The 8,148-nt window shown below is 42.2% G+C and overlaps 1 pseudogene; it reads right to left on the bottom strand.

Annotated features, from left to right (window-relative positions):
• Window positions 1-4,521: 4,521 nt before the first annotated feature.
• LOC137097278 (NADH dehydrogenase [ubiquinone] 1 subunit C2 pseudogene) lies at window positions 4,522-5,058 on the bottom strand (annotated as a pseudogene).
• Between the last annotated feature and the right edge of the window lie 3,090 nt (window positions 5,059-8,148).

Below are 8,148 nucleotides of genomic sequence, written 5' to 3'. Positions count from 1 at the left end.
CCGATTGTCACCCGGCTGAAGTCATTCACCATGTAAAATTAATACTAATCACAAAACACTGTTTGCAGCTCAGCCTGGCATTATATGGTAATTATGAAACAAAAACCCCATGTGGAGTCTGAATTAAGCATGTTAGCTATACCCTTTTAAATATTGGTGGTCATGTATGCTTTGTTTTATCCTGGGATTACTTGATTGTGAGTGAAGTTTCCAATAATTATCTGGTAAGTCAGGTTACTGAATAGTGAGCTATTAAGGGGGGGGGGGGGGGAATCCATGTTTATAGGGCATACTTAAATTACTGTTTTCACAATTTTATTTTATCAAATAAGATAAAGTTTGCATAATATATGTTGTTGCTTTCAAGTTGCTTGTCACTCCCTACTCCATTTTCTGGAAAGAACAGAAAAATTGAAAATATTTCTTCCACACAAACTTCATTTTCAGGTATTTACATAAAATAACAATTTTTTATTTTATATTTACAACATTTCTGCCTCACCCTTCTCAACCCCTGAGGGGTGACTCAAAACAAAACAGCTACCTGCTTAGACTATTGTCTAATTTATCGTATTGGAGAAAAAAATCAACAGTAGTAAGATGTCCAAATGTATTATTGTGATAGCCACCAAAGCTGATTAGTTTTAAAATGCACTATGGTTTATTTAATCCATTAACACTACAATGGTAATGCAACATATTAAAATTTCTACCATTCAGAAGTGAGTAGTCACACAGCTTTCTGAAATATAGTTTGCAAAGAAAAATTAAAGATATTTCAACAGTGTTTCCTCAAATATGCGGGATATTTTCATTATAGATATTTTATATTTCATTATAGATAATATTTTGAGAAATATCCTAAGGAAAGGAGCTGAGCAGCCACCCATCCTATAAACAGAGGTGGCACCAGAAAAGAGAGTAAATATGGCAAGCATTACTTCCCTCAATACAGAGCTTCTCCTTACTCCCTCTTCGTTGGCCTCCTGTGTCCATCCTTTCCTCATTCTTAGAATAGGGCTGATCATTTGATGATGAAAAGGGAGAAATGCTATATTTGACAGATATTGGGAGATGAGGAATTGCAGCAAGGTGTTGGAAGAGAGAGTTGTGTACACGTCGTATGATCTCTCTTCTTTTTAGTTCTGTCATCCAAAAGAGGGAAATATCTTGAGAGCTTAGGTTGAATCCCCAGGGATTTGCCATTGCTGCATAGCACCATCAGTCACATGAAGTGGTTGCTTCAATTTGCCTAATGGTAGAATTTATTTATTTATTTACCAAACTTGTACCCCATCCTTTTCATCCCAAAGGGAACTCAGGGTGGCTTTACAACCAGCAACAATTTGATACCCAACAACAAACAAATTCCAAAAATAACAATTACAAATAGAACCAATATGTTGCACTTGGCAAGTTAACCTTTCTTGAGGGAGTGGTAGAGGGCACTGTCCTGTCATGACTTGCAGAAATATTTAACTGTCAGTTTGGTTGGCTTTTATACATGGAATTCCAGAGAAAGTGTATTGCCTGCCTTAGGCATCAAAAAATCTTGGACTAGCAGTCTAAAGGCTGTATCTCTCTGAATACCTAGAGCTGAGGACAGGCAGGCAGTATAGGAACACATTAAATGGCAGTGATGCAATTGGGCACTATGTGTTTAATGTTAATGCTTTTTAGCTGGTAATGCCCAGAATCCTGTTGTTATTTTCTGTTAAGTCAATGTCAGTATGTAGTAACTCTATGAATAAGAGGCTTCCAAGATCTCCAGTCTTACTAATTCAGAGCGATGACGTCATTGATTGACTCAATTCATGTATAATGTAGTCTCCCTCTGTTCTTAATCAACTAGAATAGGCTTATTGAGTTCTATTTCTGAACTCTGAGTCAAGATATAGATGAAAACAATACATTTAGTGAGCCTCCTGCTCATCCAGTTAAGCAGGGCCCTAAACCTGTGCTCAGTCCTATTCCAATGCTATTGCCTTCTATTGGGGCTTGATACCTAATGCCATTGCTTCTCAACTGTTGTCATGTGTTGGAGACCATTTTAAAAGGAAGTCTTTTTACTAACAAAAAAGTTACTGACTTTTTTCCAGCTTCTGTCACACTATGATTTTCTGTATTAAAATTCAGTTATGCTGTTACATTGATTTTGGGTAGCTAGTGGGCGTGTGCCTTAAGTGAGACATCTAACCCCTTTCTGAAGTCTCTGTTGTTATGATGGTACAATGTAGTAACACCTTATTCTCTCATGCACACATAAATGCACACACCACATGCTGCTTTAGATTTGGTGTTAAAAAACCCCCCAAAGAGATAGAAGTTATTAGCTTTGATCTTCTGCTTGTTCTCTTCTGTGTAGGGATAATGTCTGAGCTTCCTTCCACAATGATATTACTATAAAATGTTGGTAGGAAGGGGAAGTGGGGATGACTCATCTGAGGAGGGGGGCCAATTGCCATTTGATTGGCACTGCATATAGGCAAGAGGCTACTCGCTTCTCTTCCCTCCCCTCCTCCATCCCCAAAGCTTCTCAGAAAAGAAACAACAAAAAGGGATGGAAATAATGTTAGAGGAAATAATGCGTAGGCAGTCTGTGTATGATAAGGTTTTATGCTAATGGAGGTTGTAATCTCAGAATGGTTCTGAAGATGTGCAAGGAAAGACAGCAGTCTCAAGTGCATAATATTTTTACAGACAATGCATTGTAGCAGGAGAGGGGGCTCCTGCGATAGGTTTCAGAGATCTATAGCCATACTAGTTACTCCAGTTCTCTATTCCATTCTTTCTATATATTTCACTTCCTAATTGTTTATAGATGACCGAATATATATATATCTTGTTACTTTGTATACTTGGTTGGCTTTAATTAGTGTCTATGGGAACCTCAGATGTGCTTAAAGCTGCAGAGCCAAATCTGAATTGTAACAGATGTTTCAGTTTTACATATTGCTATTTAGCTGCTAAAAGGTAGTTTAAACTGATCCAGCAATATTAAAAAGGGTAAAAATTCATCAATACAAAGTATCTGATTTAAGGTAAAAATCCCATTATTGGCCCACCCCTTCCATAAAAATGTTTTTTTTTCCAGTTTTCAAATCTGGAGTCAATTTGGCATGAGCATATGAGTCAAATTGCAATTGATGAAGCAATACTAGCCACACATTACTAACTGAAATTGTTGGTAAAACACTGCTCTTTTTAATAATATAAGAACCAACTGCCAGAAATGAAGAGTCGAGTCTAAGGCCAACCATGGTGGATTACTAACTTTCAGTGGATACGTCAAAAAATACAAAATTACTAACATAACTGATGTTAAATAAGAAGATCTGGAAGGATGAACCTTCCCTCTTTTATTAGAGTTAGCATTCTTTTAATTGAAATTCTAGGAGTTTATGACCACCACATCAATCTCCTGAACAATGCATTTAGTTTTTGAAAATGCTTTCAAGATAATGCTTTTCAATAATAATAATAATAATAATAATAATAATAATAATAATAACAACTTTATTTTTGTATCCCGCCACCATCTCCCTGAAGGGGCGGCTTACACATGGCAGAGTGTGCCAAAAACAACATGAAATGAAACACAATTAAAATACAGTTGAATAAAACACATAGCATATTAAATGACAACTTAAGAATCAATTAAACAATGCACATAAACAATGGCGGTAAGCTTCTATAAATTTGGCCAGGCTGTAAACAATAGGACAGGGAATGGGATAAGTTAAAAGCTGTTCCCATGGGATGAGGGCATGGGATAAAGTGCAAGGCTGCATAACAATTGCATAGATCAGTTAGGTCATAGATCAGTTCCCAAAAGCTGGTTTAAACAGCCAGGTCTTCAGGTCCTTTTGGATGGAGGACAGTGTGGGGGCTTGCCTAATCTCCTTTAGGAGTGCATTCCAAAGCCAGGGGGCCACCCCGAAAGGGGGGCACCACCGAGGGCCATCTCCCTCGTCCCCACCAACCACGCTTGTGGCAGTGATGGGACCAAAAGGAGGGCCTCTTCGGCAGATCTTAGAGCCCGCGCCGGTTCATGGAGGGGATGCAGTTGCAAAGATAGGCAGGATCCAAACCATTTAGGGCTTTATAGGTAATAACCTGCACTTTGAATTGGGACTGGAAACTTATTTGCAGCCAATGGAGCTGCTTTAGTTAGCTCCAATTAGTAGCCTGGCAGCTGATTTTTGCACCAATTTCAGTTTCTGAGCCATCTTCAAAGGCAGCCCCACATAGAGTGCATTGCAGTAATCCAGTCTAGATGTAACAAAGGCGTGAATCAGGCCTTTCGAGGTACAGTCGCAGCTGGCGCACAAGCTTTAATTGTGCAAAGGCCACAGCTGACACCTGAGCTTCAAGCGTCAGTGCTGAATCCAGGAGGAACCCCCAGATTGCAAACCTGTGTCCTCAGGGGGAGTGTAACCCCGTTGAGCATAGGTTGCCACCCTATACCCTGTTCAGACTCAAAACTAAACCAAGAGGACGTCTGTCTTATCTGGATTAAGCTTTTTTTTTTCTTTTTCGTATTTATCCATAGTTTATTAATAAGATTACAGTCCTTCTTTATATCAGATATTCTGCCCTAAATGCTGACATACATTGAAAACAAGTCAACATACATAAGAGACATGCTATAGCTGTTTGCAAAGTCTTCAGCGAATGGGTTGAAAGCCCTCCAGGACTTCTGCCATGGTTTTCTTATCTTTTTCCTTAAAGTCTTCAGGGTGGTGCCTTATGTACTCAGAGATGTCTCTGTCTCTTTTTGCATATGTGTAATTGGCTCGTCTTACAAGGTAGTGGCCAAGGTAGAAGCCCGCAGAAAGCCACAGGAGTTGCCGATGGACCCCGGATCTGAGGGCGGGCCTCTGGTTGACGGCGTTGTCGCCCAGGCGGCCACCCAGCCCATGAAGGCTCCCCAGACCGAGCCGTGGTTGAGCAGCGGAGGGGGTGGCAGCGAGAAGACCTCGTCCGGCAGCCTCAGGAAGAAGACCATGGCTGCCTCCCTCCAAGGCCCAAGGACGAGGCATGAGTCCGTCCCCTAACACGGCCTATCTGGATTAAGCTTCAGCTTCTTAGCCCTCATCCAGTCCATCACAGCTGACAGGCACTGGTCCAGGATCCAGGGGGCTTTCTAGGATTTCAGTGGAAAGGAGTAGTTGAGAAATTCCACAAATAACATAAACAATTTTAGCTATAGCATTCATTTTAATCATACTTACCTCACACCACACAGAGACCGCTGTGACGTGCTCCTCACAAGAGCCATGACAGGTGCTGATGACTGCTGGACAGACCACAGGCTAATCCGATCCACGATGGCTATCAAGATCGCCGCCAAGCGCAGACTCCAAGGAAGAAAGACAAGGCTCAAAATGAACACCCAAGCCCTTCAGGAGCCCTCCAAACGAGCCCTTCTCCAAACAGCACTCAAGGACCATCTACCCACAGAACACCCCGAAAATGTTGAGAAACACTGGAACAAACTAAAGACCTCCATCATCACAGCCTGCGAAAAAACTATTGGATATCAAACCAAGAAACATCAAGATTGGTTTGATGAAAATGGCAACGAGATCCAACAGCTAATTGACAAGAAAAGGAAAGCCTTCCAAACATGGCAGAGAGACAACAACTGTGCTGCTAAGAAAAAGATCTACACCAGTGCAAAAGCTGAGGTCCAAAGAAGGATAAGAGAATTCAAGAACATCTGGTGGACAAAGAAGGCTGAAGAAATCCAGCACCTGGCAGATACCCATGATGCTCAGGGATTTTTCAAAGCCACAAATGTCATCTATGGACCAAGAAACCATGGCATACAAGCCTCTACACTCATCAGATGGAACCAAACTCCTGAAGAACCAAAATTCAATTGCACTAAGTTGGAAAGAACACTACCAAAGCCTCCTGAACCGCAGCTCCAATGTGGCCAAATAAGTTCTCTCACAAATTCCGCAACAACAAACCAGGGATGAGCTTGCAGCACTGCCTAGTTTGGAAGAAGTCAGCAATGCCATCAGCCAACAAAAAAAAAATAACAAAGCCAGCGGACCTGATGGGATCCCTGCTGAAATCTTTAAAGAGAGAGGACCTGAGCTGACACAACAACTCCACCAGCTCATAGAAAAGTGTGGGTGACCGAGAAAATCCCAGCAGATTTCAAGGATGCCACCATCATCACCCTCTTCAAAAAAGGGGAAAGAACAGACTGCGGAAATTATCGAGGTATCTCCCTTCTAACCTCAGCTGGGAAAATCTTCGCAAGAATCCTTGCAAACCGCCTTCTACCCCTCTCAGAAGACCCCCTCCCAGAATCCCAGAATGGCTTCCGCCCCTCCAGAGGAACAGTGGACATGTCTTCACTGCACGACAACTCCAAGAAAAATGCAAGGAACAAAACTAACCTCTGTACATGGTATTCATTGACCTTGCAAAGTCATTTGACACAGTGAATCGCAGTGCTCTCTGGACCATCCTTCAAAACATCAGGTGCCCTAACAAATTTGTGAACATCCTCTGGCTCCTCCACGATGACATGATGGCAACAGTCTTGGACAGCAATGGCTGCCAAAGTGATCCATTTAAGGTGGAATCAGGTGTCAAACAGGGATGTGTTATTGCCCCAACTTTATTCTCCATCTTCATCGCTATGATACTTCACCTTGTTGATGGGAAGCTTCCCACCGGAGTGGAAATCATCTATCGGACAGATGGCAAGTTGTTTAACCTCAGCAGACTGAAAGCCAAAACCAAGGTTACAACAACATCTGTTATAGAACTCCAGTATGCTGATGACAACATCATCTGTGCGCATTCAGAAGAAGATCTACAAGCCACTCTAAACACCTTTGCAGAAGCATACGCGAAGCTCGGCCTGTCATTGAACATTGAGAAAACCAAAGTGCTGTTCCAGAAGTCACCAGCTAACCCCTTTCCAATGTCAGCGATACAGCTTAATGGTGTAACATTAGAAAATGTTGACCATTTCCGCTACCTTGGCAGTCAACATCGACACCGAAATACAACACCGCCTGAGCTCTGCGAGTGCAGCATTTTTCCGAATGAAGCAGAGAGAGTGTTTAAGGACCGGGACATCCGTAGGGATACCAAGGTGCTTGTTTATAAAGCTATTGTCCTCCCAACCCTGCTATATGCCTGCGAAATGTGGACTGTCTACAGACGTCACATGCAACTCCCGGAAAGATTCCATCAGCGCTGCCTCTGGAAAATCCTGCAAATCTCTTGGGAAGACAGGCGGACAAACGTCAGCGTGCTGGAAGAAGCAAAGACTACCAGCATTGAAACGATGGTCCTTCACCATCAACTCCACTGGACTGGCCACGTTGTCCGGATGCCTGACCACTGTCTCCCAAAGCAGTTGCTCTACTCGGAACTCAAGAACAGAAAACGGAATGTTGGTGGACATGAAAAGAGATTTAAAGATGGGCTCAAAGCCAACCTTAAAAACTCTGGCATAGACACTGAGAACTAGGAAGCCCTGGCCCTTGAGCGCTTCAGCTGGAGGTCAGCTGTGACCAGCAGTGCTGTAGAATTTGAAGAGGCACGAATGGAGGGCGAAAGAGAGAAATGTGCCAAGAGGAAGACGCATCAAACCAACCCTGACCGAGACCGCCTTCCACCCGGAAATCAATGCCCTCACTGCGGGAGAAGATGCAGATCAAGAATAGGGCTCCACAGTCACCTATGGACCCATCAGAATACTGCTCCTGGAAGACTATCATACTCGGCCAATGAGGGATCGGCTAACTAAGTAAGTACACCACACACTCATTTTTAAGCTTGCCCATCTCTCTAAATGTTGTGCAGTATCTTTTTATCAACTGATTTGAATTAAGATAAATAATTTGAGGTGAATTTCTAGGGATAATTATACCCAGATAAGTAATAGAATTCGTGCAATATCAAAACTGCCATGCTTTAAATATGCTAGAGTCCAATTTGTCTCCCACTGGCAGTATTTATTTATTTATTTCACGCATTTCTACCCCGCCCTTCTCAAGTCCCGAGGGGGGACTCAGGGTGGCTTACAAAGGCACAATTCGATGGCAGCATAAACATAACAATGGATAAAACATGTAAACAGCAATTATAACAATTAAAACGGTCAGTATATAC

This window comes from Anolis sagrei, chromosome 6, assembly GCF_037176765.1.
Source record: "Anolis sagrei isolate rAnoSag1 chromosome 6, rAnoSag1.mat, whole genome shotgun sequence".
Taxonomy (NCBI): Eukaryota; Metazoa; Chordata; class Lepidosauria; order Squamata; family Dactyloidae; genus Anolis; species Anolis sagrei.
Note: the sequence above shows the minus strand (reverse complement) of the source record. Positions and strands in the feature narration are given on the sequence as shown.